A 16071-nucleotide genomic window follows, 5' to 3' on the forward strand; every position below is an offset into this window, starting at 1 on the left:
GCCTACTGCTGGACCCTGCCTTTGCTGCCTGGAGGCACACACGTGTTCGTCCTGCTACTGGACCCTGAGTTACTTGGCGGGAAATCGGGTTCCCTCCCCCTTCCTTTATAACTGAGTGTCTGGAAATAGTAAAATTGAGCTTTGATCAGAATCTTGTCTTAGCTTCATTCCCTTCTCTCGCCGCCTAGCCCCTCTTCTCTTCCAGGTTTCCAAAATGCCTTTCCAGGCTAGAACCCAGGCTGTGATCTGCTGGCCGGACACAACATTATACAACGGTAACAGAGGGAGTGACTATTCTGGAATTCAGACTTAAAGTCAATGACATGGAAATAATTCTGCGTTTAATATGTATACATTAAACAGAATTTAACTTTATAAACTAGTTGTAATTTATGTCAGCATTAAAAATTATACTCCCTGTTCACTTCAAGTGTGTTGATGTTATACTTTAACTGTTATTGACTTTAAATGCATTGCTTAGATATTAATATCAGGTTGGGGGTCATTTTTTGTTTTTGTTTTTGTTCTGTTTTGGTTTGGTTTTTCAAGACAGTTTTTTTTGTTTTGTTTTGTTTGTTTGTTTGTTTGTTTGTTTTGTAGAGGTTTGGCTGTCCTGGAACTTACTCTGTAGACCAGGTTGGCCTCAAACTCACAGAGATCTGCCTGTCTCTGCCTCCCAAGTGCTGAGATTAAAGGCATGGGCCACCACCCCCTGCCCTAAATATCAGTATTTTTATAACTTGAACATTAGATATAAATCATTAGTGTTTTTACATAAACATTGATGTCCTACATTTTTAGATTCAGAGTTCTCTATTTGCTATTTAAGCAAAACAATCTTTTATACATTCTCTGATCCACTTTTAAGAAGTTACTTATTTTATGTGTATGCAGGTCTTGCTTGCATGCATGTCTGTGTACCATGTGCACTCAGTGCCCAGGGAGGCCAGAAGAGGGTGTTGGATGCTCTAGAACTTGAGATACAGATGCTGTGTGTGCTGTGAATTAAACCCAGATCCTCTGGAAGAGCAGCAAATGCTCTTAACCATTGAGCTATCACTCCAGCCTCATCTTTGACTCTTGTTATACAGGCAAATGATTGAAAGTATTGCCCATTCGGTCTTGATAAATATAGGCTGGCCAATGACATTCTTTATTTCAACCAGCCCTTACTTAACTTGTCTGCTCAAGATAGGACACTTTCAGGAGCTAGGCAAACAAGATGACTAACATATGAGTCATGTTCCACAAGAGTTAATATCACATAATCTTAAAAGGAACCAGGTGTGGGGGTGTACACTCACAATTCTATCACCTAGCCCCTCAGATAGTAGTGAGTTGAGTTCAAGGTCAGATTGGGATACATGACCAGTCTTTCAAAGAAACAAACAAAAGCAAAACAAAACACCAAACTTTCATAAGGGGGGAGTGTAGGCATGATTTTCTCTCAACTGTGGAGAGCTCTTGGTGCTGCTTCTAAGATATTGGCAAGGATTTAACATTGGGCTAGGACAAGAAAGTAGGCTCAAGATCTGGATCATCTTGATAAGTCCCTGAACAACCTGGGACTTTCGTTTATGCCTTGCTTGTTCCTTGACTACTTTTCCTTGACCTGGGACTAACCCTATTCTTTTCATGTACCTAGAATGATATGAAAGCAGATTGGGGAAAATTAAAGCCACTTCTGCAGTGGCTGGAGTCATACTATAATGTTGTCTAATTGTCTTTTTTTTTTCTTCAATCCTCCCTCCCTCCCTCAAGACCCTGTTGACTGACTGAGCAGACTTGGTCACTCAACGTACTTTAACAACTGTTCCACCTCCCCTCTAGCCCACCACCCACCAGAAGTACTGGAAGAGAAAAGTTATTAAGGCACGGGCGAGAGAGACCTGTTAAGAAATAGTTCTTTGGGGGCAGGTCCAATCTTCATTGTCAGGATATCAGCAGTTCAATGCAGTAGCAAACACTAAATACAAATCAGCAGCTGGATTTGTCCAGTCCTCTCAGCGGTCACCACACATGAACTAGCAAAGATGGTTCAACCCAGAAGAAACCCCAAGGCTCACCAACCGGACAGGGTCTATAGAGGCAACAGGAAGCCACAGGAACCTCATGAGAAGTTCTTTAGTGAGTTTCTCTCTATGGTGTCACCACAAGCTTAGCTCAGCAATGCAATGTAAGGCGAACCAATACTAACCAATACGTTAGTGAAGAATAGCGAGGTGGAGAAAAGTGAACTGATGCTCCAGCTCCCACTGTCTGTGGGGTCATATTTATATTCCTTCATCATGTGACCTTTCATGTGTCTGCTACAGAACAACATATAGAGCATAGGTGAAAACCTGTGTTCCCCAGCAAAACATCACTGGACATAATTGACTTTCCAAAGAAACCAGAAGCTTCTACTTCAAGGAGGTATTTTTTTAAAAGCTAATCAGATTCTTGAAAAATTACAAATTCAATTATATCTAAGAACTCAAATGGTGACTATACATAGCTGTGCATTGGTGTTCCTCCAATAAAGCCACATCCACTCCAACAAGGCCACCTCCTAATAGTACCACTCCCTATGGGTCAATGGGGGCCTTTTTTAGTCAATCCATGTCACTTCCTAGCCCCCACAGGCTTGTAGCCATATCGCAATGCAGAAATGCATTAGGTACAACTTTAAAAGGTTCCAGAATCTATAAGTCTCAACCCTGTAAAAGTCCAGTCTCTTGAGACTCATGCAATCTCTTAACTGTAATTCCCTGTAAAATCAAAATGAAAAAGCAGCTCACAGGCCTCCGATGTATAATTGCATAGGATATAAATTACCATTCCAGAAGCAAGGAAAGAGAACATGATAAGGAAATACTGGACCAAAGCAAGACCAAAAACCAGCTGGACAGACTCAGAACTCTGCCTCTCCATGTCTGATGTCAAAGCGCTCTTCAGACCCCCAAGTATTTCCAGCTTTGTTGACTGCAACACACTTCTCTCTCTTGAGCTGGTTCCTCTCCCTGTCAGCAGCAGGTATCCCCTGACTCTGGCATCTCCAACATTTTGGTGTCTCCAAGGCAATCTAGGCTTGACCTGCACAGCTTCACACAATGGCCTCCCTGAGCTCAACAGCTTCCCTTAGTTGCAGAAGGAGATTCCATAACCCCTTTCTTCTCTCTTTAACTCTAAAGCCAGACCATGTGGCCAAACTGCCAAGCTCTGCTGCTTGCTGGGCTGGAACATAGCCCCCTCATTTGATTACATCTTTACCAGCTTTCTGGGTTTGATGGCTCCCTTCACTGCCTAAGCTTGACTGTCATGGAACTCACTCTATAGATCCAGTTGATCTTGAACTCAGAGATGCACCTGCCTCTGCCTACACAGTGCTAGGATTAAGGGTGTGAGCCACCACACTCAGGATTAAGCTTTTCTTTAATTCCTCTTCACAAATTGGAAGCTTAACTGGGTGGGATCTTGCCTTGAGGTCACTATTCCACTTAGCATCAGGCTTTTCTTTAATCTGTTTACCTCCTTGAGCACAGGATTTAGCTCCATTCCACTTCCTGGTACCCCCTTTGTCTCCTCAGAGTGTACATTTTTTATTTTTTCTTGCTCAGTTTGCTCCTTTTCACTAGAGATCTGGATAAGAGTGACCACTAAGAACCACATAAGAGAGTCAACGCTAAGCTGTTTTTGAGATTTCCTCTGCCAATGAAATTAATCCCAAATTCTTCAATTCAGTCTCAAAGCAGACTTTTTGGAGAAGGGCAGAAAGCAGCCACATTCTTTGCCAAACTATCACAAGAACGGTCTCTTGGCCGTGCACTAATGTTTCCCTCCTCTGAAACCTCTTGAGTTAGGCTCCCACAGTTCAAATCATCCTCAGCACCACAGTCACGTTCCAACTAGGATCACCAATTAAGCCCCATTTAAAGCATTCAACTGCTTTTCTAGCCCAAAGTTCCAAAGTCCATACTCATCCAAAGCACAGCCAGGCCTATCAGAGCAATGCCCCAGTCCCTGGTACCAACTCTTATATTAGTTATGGTTTCTATGCTGTGAAGAGACACCATAGCCACAACAACTCTTATAAAGGAAAGCATTTAATTGAGGCTGGTTTACAGTGTCAAAGGTTTAATCCATTATCACCATGGCAGGAAGCATGGCACTATGCAGGCAGACATGGTGCTGGAGAAGGAACTGAGAGTTCTATGTCTGGATTTGCAGGCAGCTGGAAGAGACCATGAGTCACTGACCTGGCTTGAGCACCTGAGCCCTCAAAGCCTACCCCGTAGTGACACACTTCCTCCAACAAGTCCACCTCCTAATAGTGCCACTGGTGATGGGTCTGTAGCGGCCATTTTTATTCAAACCATCACAGCTGGTAAAGGTTTGTTGTTTGTTGTGGTTCCCAGCTCTGCCTCTCCTCCCAGAATGTCTAAATGCTGCCGGTACATCAGCTTGGAGAGGACAAGGTGAAGTTCGGAGCGGGTGGGGTCCACAACCTGCCTCTTCCCTCCTGAGTGTCAGACAGGTTGGAAGGGGGAATCGGAACCGGGAGGAATGATGTGGTTCCAGGTCTTCTGCTTTCCCTCTCTCAGAGTGACACTCTCTCAGACATCACTCACACCAGGCTGAACGGATGAAGTAGAGTCTGGAACAGGCAGGATTTTAGTCCAGTTTGGAGTAAGTGCAGGGGTGGGGGGCGTTGTGGGGGAGGAAGAAGATCTTCTCCAAGAGTCTTAGTGTTACAGCTCTTTTAGGTACAGGCTTTCTCTGATGAAGCAGTTCTGTGAGATGATCTTAGCTTGTGGGGTGTGTACTTCTTGATTCGTGATGGGTTTGAATGCATACATAAGCTGAACCTGAGGCTGGAGAGCAAGTCAATAATCAGAACTTCTCCATGGCTTCTGCTTCAGTTCTTGTCTCCAGGTTCCTGCCTTAAGTTCCACCACTGACCCCCCAGTGAGGGAGTGTGATTAGGACCTCTATGCCAAAGAAATATTTTTGCTGTATCACAGCAATAGCCAGTGTCTTACTACTTTTCTATTGCTGAACACACTTTGACCAAGGCGACGTATAGAAGAAAGAGTTTATTTGGGGGCTAGCAGTTTCAGAGGACTAGAGTCCTTGGCCAAGATGGCTGGGAGCATGGCAGCAGGCAGGTAGCCAGGGCACTGAGGCAGTAATAGAGAGCTTACAGCTTGAAACAATACCACTAGGTAGAGAAAGAAGGGAGGGAGGGGGAGAGAGATAGAGAGAGAGAGAGAGAGAGAGAGAGAGAGAGAGAGAGAGAGGCCATACCTTATCATTCTCCCCAAAAGCTTCACCAACTGTGGACCAAACACTCAATTATATGTTCCCTTGGGGCCATTCTCATTCAGACCACTACAGACAACAAACTAGGTCAATTTATATACTGGAAGGTATATCTTTAAAAATCAGCACAGAAGCAGAGAGTGGTAGCTGAGGCAGGAGAATGGCAGGTATGAAGTAAGTCTGTGAGCTTGTCTAAAGATATCTGTCACTTCTTCCCTATCCCTGTGGCTCCATCTGGACAAGGCTGAAGCATGCCTATGTACCCCAAGTGTGACTCCTGTCTTGGGGCAGCTACCATCCTCCCTACATGAATTTATAGGACTGAGCCATAAATATGCACGTACATGCACATGTACATATATGTAGTGCTTTTCATAGTGAAATAAATATAAATTTATTTTTATCACTGACCCAAATTCATGACCATATTTCAATGACCAAATAGTTATAGAGATATCTCTGTTCCATTTTTACATTAGTGACTCTGCCTGGTACACCTAAATACAGCAAGGCTGCTGGGTAATCTCTGGACTCTATCCAAGCAGTCTGATTATAAAATAAAGCCCCTTGTTATACACACACATAGGTGACACAGGGAACCATGCATGCATGCTCACAGACATCCACATTAAAAGGTCATACAACTGTTCTTGCTTTTTTATAGTGATATTGACTTTTAAAATAAAATGGAGGTTTGTTTCTTGAGAAGTATACCAATCCAGCAGAACCCAGCACCCAGTCCCTGACAAACTTGAGCAGGAGTCTCTTTAGAAGGGACGGAATGGAAGAGCAAGAGACCCAGCTGACTGACCTACCATCTTCAGCTTACAACACGTTCCTTCTGGCTTTGTTCTCTTTGGCTACAGGCTCATTCTAAAACACAGTGGTATGTTTACAGAAGCAAGTGATTCAAAGACTCTGCTTCTTTCTGTGTTTTGTCTCGTCTTTTATCTGGCACAGTCAGACACCTGAGGCTTTTATTGTGCAAGCACGCAGTGCTTGGCCAAGGGGCATCATCGGCACCAAGAGGCTGAGCTGGTGGAAACAACACAGCACAGCCAACAGATAAGAACAGAACTTAAGTCACTGCAGAGTGCGTGTGTTAAAGGGCTGTAATAACAGTGGCATGCGGCCCTTCTGAGCCTTTTTTTTTTTTTTTTTTGTTTTTTTTTTTTTTTTTGGTTTTTCGAGATAGGGTTTCTCTGTAGCCCTGGCTGTCTGTCCTGGAACTCACTTTGTAGACCAGGCTGGTCTTAAACTCAGAAATACGCCTGCCTCTGCCTCCCGAGTGCTGGGATTAAAGGCATGCACCACCACGCCTGGCTCTCTCCTGAGCCTTAAACACAACCAGCATCACTTGATCCCAACTTGACTCCCATTCCTATCATGGGTTATAATAAGGGTCGGCCATCAACTTACTGCACACACATCAGGTGAGGACAGGAACGTTGTAAGTGGCTATAACGGCTGGTGACAAACTGCTGAGAACTTAAACACAGCACCTCTTCATCAGGCAATGGTGAGAGTCTACAGCTTAGTGCTTCCTTCTGTCAAGTGATAGTGAATGCCTACTGTTTGGTTGGTTTTGTCTAAGTTGTTAACTTTCCTGTGTCAGGTGACCGTGGGTACCTTCTGTTTTCTTCTCTGTGTTATTGTGGGAGTCTGAATGTGGTAGCTGCAAGACTTGACACTTTTGTGGTTCTTTCTGTGAATGTAAGCTAGATGACCAAGGTTTTCTTCTGTGTGATATCAGAGTAAGCGCCTACTCCTCCTTCCTAACTCAGGAGACTCCCAGGTTTTCCTCTGTATTGTATTATATACCCAGTGCCTACTATAGTCTGTGAATGTCTACTTCTGTATCCACTACTTGGATACTTGGGCAACTACTGTTCTCTTGTCTACACTTTGAAGACTCTCTACCTCAGCTCTTTGTCATGTGGTCCTACTATCTGCCATGTGAGCCCATCTCCAGTATCACTGTTGGGTAACACAGGGTGATCAATTGTCTAGACATAGAGACTACAACTGAGAAGGCATGACATCCAAGAAGCCACTGTCTCAAATATTCCAAAATTGATATTAACACCCAAAGAAAAACCAATGGATCACCCGACCCCTACACATACTAATCACACTTCATCATCAAAGGAAATAATGGCAGGAGCTGAAGCAGAAGCCCAGAGGCAGGAACTCAAAAAGAGGCCATGAAAGAAAGCTGCCTACTGGCTGCCTCCTCCTGGCTTGTTAAGTCTGCTTTCTTATACCATCCAGGACCACCATCCCAGGGGTGGCATCACACACAGTGCTGGGCCCTTCCATACAAACCATCAATAAAGAAAATGTCCCTCAGGCACACCCACAGGCTAATCTAATAAAAGCAATCCCCAAATAGAGGAGTCTTTTTCCCAGGTCACAGTGGTTTGTCAAGTTGACAAAAACTACAATTACTATTCAAACCTATAGTGATATCATCATATCTATTAGAACAGTGGTTATTAAAAAAAAAAGAAGGGCTGGGCGTGGTGGCACACGCCTTTAATCCCAGCACTTGGGAGGCAGAGGCAGGCATATTTCTGAGTTCGAGGCCAGCCTGGTCTACAAAGTGAGTGGCAGGACAGCCAGGGCTACACAGAGAAACCCTGTCTCGAAAACAAACAAACAAACAAAAAATAATAAAAAAAAAAAAAGAAGAAGAAGAAGAAGAAAGATCATAAATGTTTGGTGAAAGTGTAGAGAAGCTAGAGTTCTTTTGTAGTATGGTAGAATGTAAATTAGTGTAGACATTATGCTTAAAAATATGGAGTTTCTTCAGAAAGTTCGAGCATCCATGTGACCCCCATTACAGTGTCCATGTGCATGAGAACTAAGATCTGTGTACTGAGAAGACACCAGCATCCCATGTCTACTGAGTGTTAGGCACAAAAAACAAGGTACCGGATCTACAGCCCGTTTGCTGTTTCAGGAGAGAGGACAGAGAACATGAAGCACATGCAAATACAATGTAATGTTCTTCAGCCACAAAAACGACAAAATTCTGTTGCTTGTAACAACACAGATGACATTGGGCATGGCAATTTTGAGTGACACAAGCCAGGCACAGAAAGCCAGGTGCCACACGACTTCACTTATACAGAATATAAAGAGCAGGGCATGGTGGTCCAGCACTCAGGAGGCAGAGGAGGGCAGATTTCTGTGAGTTCAAGGCCAGCCTGGTCTACATAGTGAGTTCTAGGACAGGTGGAAATACATAGTGAGACACTGTCTGGGGGACTGTGGGGGCATATTTCATAGAGGTTGAGAGTGAATTGTTGGTTTCCACAGTTTGGGAATGTCAAGGCAGGGGAGGATGAAGAGAGGCCAATCAACAGGTGCTAAGTTACATTTGGGAGAAACAGCACTTTGTGGTCTATTTCACAGTAGATTAAAAATAATGTTCCTTGTCAGGTTGACTGGATTTAGAATCACCTAGGAGACACACCTTTGAGGGAGGGTGTTTCTAGAGAAGTTTAACTGGGAGGATATTCATACTGCATGTAGACGGCAGCCTCCCATGACCTTGGATCTTGGGTTGAGTAAAGGGAGGGACCAACTAAGTGCTAATATTCATCTCTCACCTTCCCTGATTCATAACTGCAAAGACAGAGGTTGACCAGCTGTCTCTTTTCTGTAGCCATGCCTTCTCCACAGAGGTTGACCAGCTGTCTCTGTTCTATAGCCATGCCTTCTCCACAATGATGATCTATATTGCTTCAAGCCATGAGCTAAAAGAAGCCTTTCCTTCCTTGAGTTACCTTTGGTCTGATATTTTCTCATAGCAACAAACATATTATTACCTGTAGCTTTAAAAATGCATCATATGTTTTGAAATAACCTGAAGCTAAAGTTTGGAGTGCTATCACTACAAAGAGTGTGTCATTACAAATATAATGGATATCTTAATTGCCCTGATTTCATTTATAGACACATTAAAGTATTATACCTGACCCTATAATGATGTACAATGTGTTAATCAAACAAAAAGACTTTCCAAATCCAATTAACTAAAGTTATTAATTTATTTTTAAAGTGCATTTGTGTTCTCCCTGCACATACATCTGTTTATACCAGTCAGTGTACAAGCCAGCTGACTTAAATGTTTTGAGGGAGATTGAGAGAAGTCTGGCGTGCTTTATAAAGTCTCCAAATACTGCTGTGTCCTTGAATAGCTTGGGTCCCAGAACCCTGGATTGGGGCAATGAGGGAATGAAAGAAAGACACACATAAAAGCTGGGACTGGGTGGTCTGATGGAGAGGCTCCAGAAACCCAGTGTGTTTACTATGTACATTTGAACAAGGGGCAGGGTTATCGAATCCAGCTCAACAGTGAGGTGGGGTGATGACATCCAGACAAACAAGTTGTTATACACAGCTGAAAAGGATTCAGGCCTAGCTAATCTCAACAGGAACAGTCAGGGGGCAGACAGAAGAAGGTATGGTGGCTATTTTCTTCATTCGGCATCAATACCTGCACCAGAGTGAAAGCTTTGCCATCATTCTGGGCCCAGCCCTGGAGAGCTCTGACCATTTCCCATAGGTCTAAGACTTCCAGGGCCTTGACCTGGCTGGGCCCTTATCAGACAGTGCACTTGCACTCAGGACTTTACTCATCCCCACCTCCCATCCCCCATCTTCCACTCCCTCTGTTTTCTGGACCAGCATCTATGTGGCTGTATCCTCTCTGACCCAGTGGCAAGGCCCTATAGTTCTCTGGTCCCACCTTTGTCATTTCTTCCCCTACAGATGCCTCTTTAACTTTGGCACATTGTGATGTACAGAATTTTCTTGGAAAGACTGTACAGGAATATTCTGTACTTTGTAAGGAGTTTAGCTTAATGATCTGAAGATCAGGTATCCCTCTAAATCCATATATCATTTATCTGTCTGTCTGTCTGTCTATCTATCTATCCAGCCATCCAAGATTTAAACCTAGGCAAAAGGCTGAAGTGTCTATTTAAAATATCAAATTGGACCTACTTGCCAAGGTCTTCCAACACCCCTCAGTCCCTAGGGTATAGCTGGCATACCCACCCCCTACCCTCAACTCTCCATCCCAGGTCTAGGCTGCTCCTCCCCCAGAAATGCTTCTCTATATAATCCAGACACTTTGGTTACCTGCCCCTTTTGTACCTTTGGCCTCCTGGTTGATGCATCTGGTTTCCCTCTCTCCCCGTACCCCTCTCCCACACGGTTCAGGGCCATGACCACTCTGGACTCTCGAAGATGTGTTTGCCTCTGGCTAGGCTCTCCCTTTTCTCTACAATGAACTTTTTCTTCCACCACACCCAGGAGCAGTCACATTCTTTCCTTTCCTTTTTCTTTCTTTCTTTTTTTTTTTTTCCATTCACTACCACCACCTACTTATCTGTGAACCCAGGACTCCACTCGTGCTAGGCAAGCACTGTATCACAGAACCATACCTCAAGCCACAGGAAGTCATTTTATAGGACAAGATGGAAAGGTATTATTTTCGGCATTTAACTGCCGTCTTTGTCAAGGTCACTTGGGAACTTGGACTTGTCAGTCCTCAGAATCACAGATGTAACCAGTCTGAGAAACTACTTTCCCTTTGGCTTTGAAAGAAAATCTCAAACCATTCTCGAATCTACTAAATTAATTCCACTAGAACCACTAGTTTTGAAATTCTCAAAGTGGACTTCCTTGTATCTAGATGTTTCCCAGAAAAGAGACAAAGAGCAAATAGGTTTTTGTAGTTCCTGGGAACCCAGACTCACTTCATCCTGGGGGTGAATCTTTTGGCCAGTCCAATTGGTCTTTCCCTGGCCTTTCTTAGGTCCTTTAAAAGTAACTCGGATTTTCCAATCACCACACAGTAACTTAGTAACACAAAGAAACAGCCCCCATTTGAGCAATCACAAGCAACAGTTCCTCTTTACAGTTACCCCCCAGGACGGCTGTGGTCTGGGCTTACCTCTTTCTTTCCTTCAAATCCTGGGAGGGAAGCAGTCCCAGGACAGTTGGGAAGCTGGCTTGAAAGTTGGCTCTTGTGTTGTTTATTCCCAATTACAAAACACCTCGACCTCTGTTCTTGTTTTCAATCTATTAGTGTCTCCAAGAAACTATCCAAAGTCTGAAGCAATAGCCTGAGTCTATCAGAAACGTCTGAGTGGAGTTGAACATGATTTTCAAGAGTGTGCCTTCTCTGATTAATTATCAGTCAGCATCCCATAATACAATCGAGTTTGTCTGACAAGTGTGTGAATGCCAGCAACAAGTCGTACTAAATGCATAGCACAGAAGTCTCTGGGACAACTTGCACAGGTAAAATGAGAGGGAGACTGGATTTTGCTAATAATTAAAATATAATTGAGATCATCAACTTATTCAGCGTTATTTTAGATCATTAACCATTATGCCATCAGTGAAGAAAAAAAAATAAGAAACTCTGTACCTATCTGATTTACAAGTTACATATAATTCTATAAAATCCAAGTGAAAACTGATTATTTACCTTAGCCACTCAGGAACCACACCGATGACTTGATTGCCGATGAGGGCCCAAGCTCTGCGGTGGTGGAAAGATTTAAACTCTCATTTCGTGTAGTGTAGGGCGAGACAGACAATGAGTTCCCCGTCTCAGCCCCTTGGCTCAGGTTTCCGCCCCTCCTGTAGCAACAAGTGAATCTAAATTTACCCAGTGACTTCAATTGCTCAGACTCTCCTAAAACTGGGAACCAATTCCAGCCGGGCACCCTCGGGTGTGCCAAACACAAGCCAGAGCCAGACAGAATCCCAACCATTGGGGCAAAGCCAGCACCCTGACATATAAACCCTGAGCCACTTCCTGAGAAGCTCTGGCCATCTTTGGTGAGCCCTAATGTCAAACCTCACGCAGTCACTTAGAACTCGCACGCAGCACTCAGCACTAGGACGTCATTGCTTTGTGTGGCCCTTTCCTTACCCAGAAGCAGAAAAGTATCTAGTCACAAAAGCTCTGTCTTTGAAACACTTTCCTTCAGCCCCATTGTAAGGAAGAAACTGTTATTTGAGAAGAAACTTGCATTATGGTGACTAACAAGAAACAGAGGGCACATAAACATTACATATTAAAATGACAGCTTTTTTTCCCCCAAGGATGATAACATCAGTTTAACAAATTATGGGAATGTAACCGTCTGAGGCTGACGTGTCTTTGTTTTTAAAACAATTAGATCATTTATTTTTTATCAGGCCCAATGTATCAACTTTTTGAATCATATTAATCTTTTGAGTTATTTTCATGCTGCCTGGCGGCATGAATTAAGATGGACTAAATTACATACCTAGGGATTGATGGCTTAGCATCAAACCTTGCACAAGGATGCACATGGTGAATTTTAACTTTCTCCTCAGGAGACTCGCCCCATTCTGTTTATTTGCACTGCGACTTTGTAACTGTTTGAAACCTGACTCGTCTCTTACAGGAACAGCTGCAGGCCTTAAATTAAACCAGGGCAGTTTCAACTAATCTTATATTTATAGGGCACTTAGAACTCTTGCATGGATCCTCTGCACACAATTTTGTCCACTGTGACAATTCAAACTGAGAATCAGAGTATAATAATCAGCTCTTAATTAAAAATACTTAACCTCTTTGTCAGTGATGCCACCTTGACCTTCCAGACTGATGGAAAAACACAAGTTTGAAAGTCCCAATTCAGTATTCTGATTGCAGTGTGACACTCTTAAAGGTTTTGACTTTGCTCTTTTCACTGGTAGGTAAGTTGAATTTGTAAGCACGCTCTTGTTATTTGTACATTTTCATACCAGTCAAGCATTATCAGTTTCTCACTCACATGATCTCATACCATCAGTGCTAAATCCAGTATACCACGTAAGACTTGACTCAAGCATGTCTCTACTTTTATGGGTTAATTGAAGTAATTATGACAAGATTTTCAGTGTTTCAAATGTAGGTGTAGCTCAAGTCTGAAACTCACATATGATATTGTTTTTAATGGAATCAAAGCATTTTAAACATGGAAATGATCTTAAGATAACTCTAGTCTAAGGCCAAGTAATATGGTCAAGGTTCCATGGCTAATGAAGCATGGTTTAAAACGTCTAGAGAGCCTGCTAGGCTTCCATGTCTATTTAGTATTCCATACACCCAAGTGTTTGATGGACATCATACTTCCGTGGTCTAGCCTGGAGTCATCTCATTTTCCCCATTCCTGCACTACACTGCTGTGCCTAGAGGTCTACAGTCTCTATCTGGGTCCCCCTCTTTCAAGTTTTCTCAGTGTGGCCAGGCGGTAGTGTCACACGCCTTTAATCCCAGTACTCGGGAGGCAGAGGCAGGCGGATTTCTGAGTTCGAGGCCAACCTGGTCCACAGAGTGAGTTCCAGGACAGCCAGGGCTATACAGAGAAACCCTGTCTCGAAAAACCAAAAAAAAAAAAAAAAAGTTTTCTCAGTGTGGCTAACCCTAGTGAAAATCAGAGGTTTGGGGGGTGATGTCACAGGGAAGACTTAGATTCCAACACTCAATACATCTAAAAGAAGTCAAGGTATAAACTGATCAATGAAAACGGGCTTATCTCATGAGTGTGCTGTGTCAGAAACAGGCAAACATGTCTGTGTCCTTCCACAATGTCACAATTTATTGTTATCCAATAATTTTGGAAGGTAAGGCTTCAATTTGCCAAATCATCTCAATTTCCTTGACAGCCAGCTGAGCCAGGGCAGTGCAAGAGCTTCTTTTGTCCACTCTTGACCACTAATGTTATTCTCGGACCACACTTGATGTACCACACAATAAGAAAAAAACACAGCCGCACTTCTCTCACCCCACCCCCCACACCACAGAACCGCTACAAAGTGTTAGAAAGGCCACCACAGAGTTTAAGGAGCTTCCAAGAAGACTGAGAGGCAGAACCAGGGAGATGATGGAGATGAGGAAGTAGGCGTTACAGCAGTCAGATAACTAACTATCCTGGAAGCCTGCTGGACACTGATGCAGCTGGGGAAGAGTTAAGCCCAGACTCAAGAGTTGATTATAGCAAACAGAAGCTCTGTGTGTGTGTGTGTGTGTGTGTGTGTGTGTGTTTATGGGTGTGTGTGTGTGTGTAGCTAAAGAGGCGAAGGACAAGTCTAGATCCAAATGAACAGATGGACTGACACACAAATGGCAATTCAAGTAGGCTGTGTCAACAGCTTAACTGTAGGCACTCCGTTTCTCGGAAGTTCCTGGAGCAGTAGAAAGTTCTTTGCCTGTTGGTCTCTTGATGCTCACACCAGGTGGTCAGGTGACAGGCCACGGGGGCCATCGCCATCACAGTGTTACAGGTTCTCTGCTTGTGGGGTCCAGGAAAGATGTTCTACTCTCAGTGTTCAACAAGTTCTTGGGTCTGTTTTCCTGATAGGGTTTTAATATGTCCAAGTACACACAGAGCCCCAAGTCATCTCGATAAATGTATAGGGCTCTGCAGTCCCAACTGGAACTGCTAACTATATCAGGTACTATCTTTTAACCTTCAGGAAAGTAACATCTGTCTATTTTACAAATTGGACAAATGAGGCTGGGGGTGGTGTTGAGAGCATATTGCGTACAATGATGGTTTGTTTGTTGGTTGGTTTGTTTGTTTTAAGACTGGGACTTGTCCTGAGAGACTCCTGCCTCAAGAGCAGCTTTGGGTCTGTTTTGAGGATAGAGGACGACCCCACATCTTGATGGACACATAAGCAGCACCATCCTCCTAGCACACCCATGCAGCCCAGACTGATCAAACGCTGGTTTCTAGAGGTAGAGAGAGTGCCACTTATCAACTACCATGGTGACTACAAGAGCACGTGCCATAACAAAATCTTATCAAGAAAAACAGGCCTGAGGATTTAGCACAACAGGCTGGGAAAAGGGTCCAGTTCTCTCATCCTGACTCCATAAGGAGGAAGACATCTTTGGTAGTTTGAATAAAATGGCCCCAGAGATCGGCTAGGAGAAGCACTATTAGGAGGTGTGGCCTTGTTGGAGGAGGTGTGGCCTTGTTGGAGGAGGTGTGGCCTTGNGGAGGTGTGGCCTTGTTGGAGGAGGTGTGGCCTTGTTGGAGGAGGTGTGGCCTTGTTGGAGGAGGTGTGGCCTTGTTGGAGGAGGTGTGGCCTTGTTGGAGGAGGTGTGGCATGTCACTGGGGGTGGGCGTTGAGATTGCAGAAGCTCAATCTCTTTCCTGCTGACTGTGGATCAAGATGTAGACCTCAGCTCTTTCTCCAGCATCATGTCTGCCTGCACACTGCTATGCTTCCTGCCGTGATGATAATGGACTGAACCTCTGAAACTACAAGCCAGCCCCAGTTAAATGCTTTCCGTTATTAGACTTTCCCTGGTCATGGTGTCTCTTCACAGAAATAGAAATCTTAACTAAGACAAAAGTAAACGGGAATTAAAGCTTAGGGCCAGGCCTGGTGGTGTGCTCCATTAATCCCAGAACTCTGCAGAGGGCAGGACAGAGCTCTAAATTCTAGGCCAGTCTGCAGAGTGAGGTTCAGAACAGCTAAGCTTAGGCTGTGAAGGAAACTATTGAAAACAGAAACCCGATGAAGATGTAATTGAACAAGGGAGGCATGTTCCCGGCCCAGCAAGCAGCAGAACTTGGCAATTTTGGCTACATGGTTCTGTCTTTAAAGTCAAGGACAGCGGGGCGTGGTGGCACACGCCTTTAATCCCAGCACTTGGGAGGCAGAGGCAGGCGGATTTCTGAGTTCAAGGCCAGCCTGGTCTACAAAGTGAGTTCCAGG

General features: G+C 44.0%; 1 protein-coding gene across 2 annotated transcripts in view; it reads right to left on the reverse strand.

The window, feature by feature from the left end:
• The window catches only part of Sgcg (sarcoglycan gamma), a 53693-nt gene that overhangs the window by 26097 nt on the left and 11525 nt on the right, over positions 1 to 16071 (reverse strand). The window contains exon 2 of one of the 2 annotated variants that reach the window (XM_021181532.2): positions 11810 to 11964. The gene's annotated coding sequence lies outside the window, so the exon portion shown is untranslated. Of the gene's footprint in view, positions 1 to 11269; positions 11448 to 11809; positions 11965 to 16071 lie in introns of those variants that run through there. The other variant, XM_029468850.1, reaches the window with a different exon arrangement.

This window comes from Mus caroli, chromosome 14 (genome assembly GCF_900094665.2).
Source record: "Mus caroli chromosome 14, CAROLI_EIJ_v1.1, whole genome shotgun sequence".
Lineage (NCBI taxonomy): Eukaryota > Metazoa > Chordata > Mammalia > Rodentia > Muridae > Mus > Mus caroli.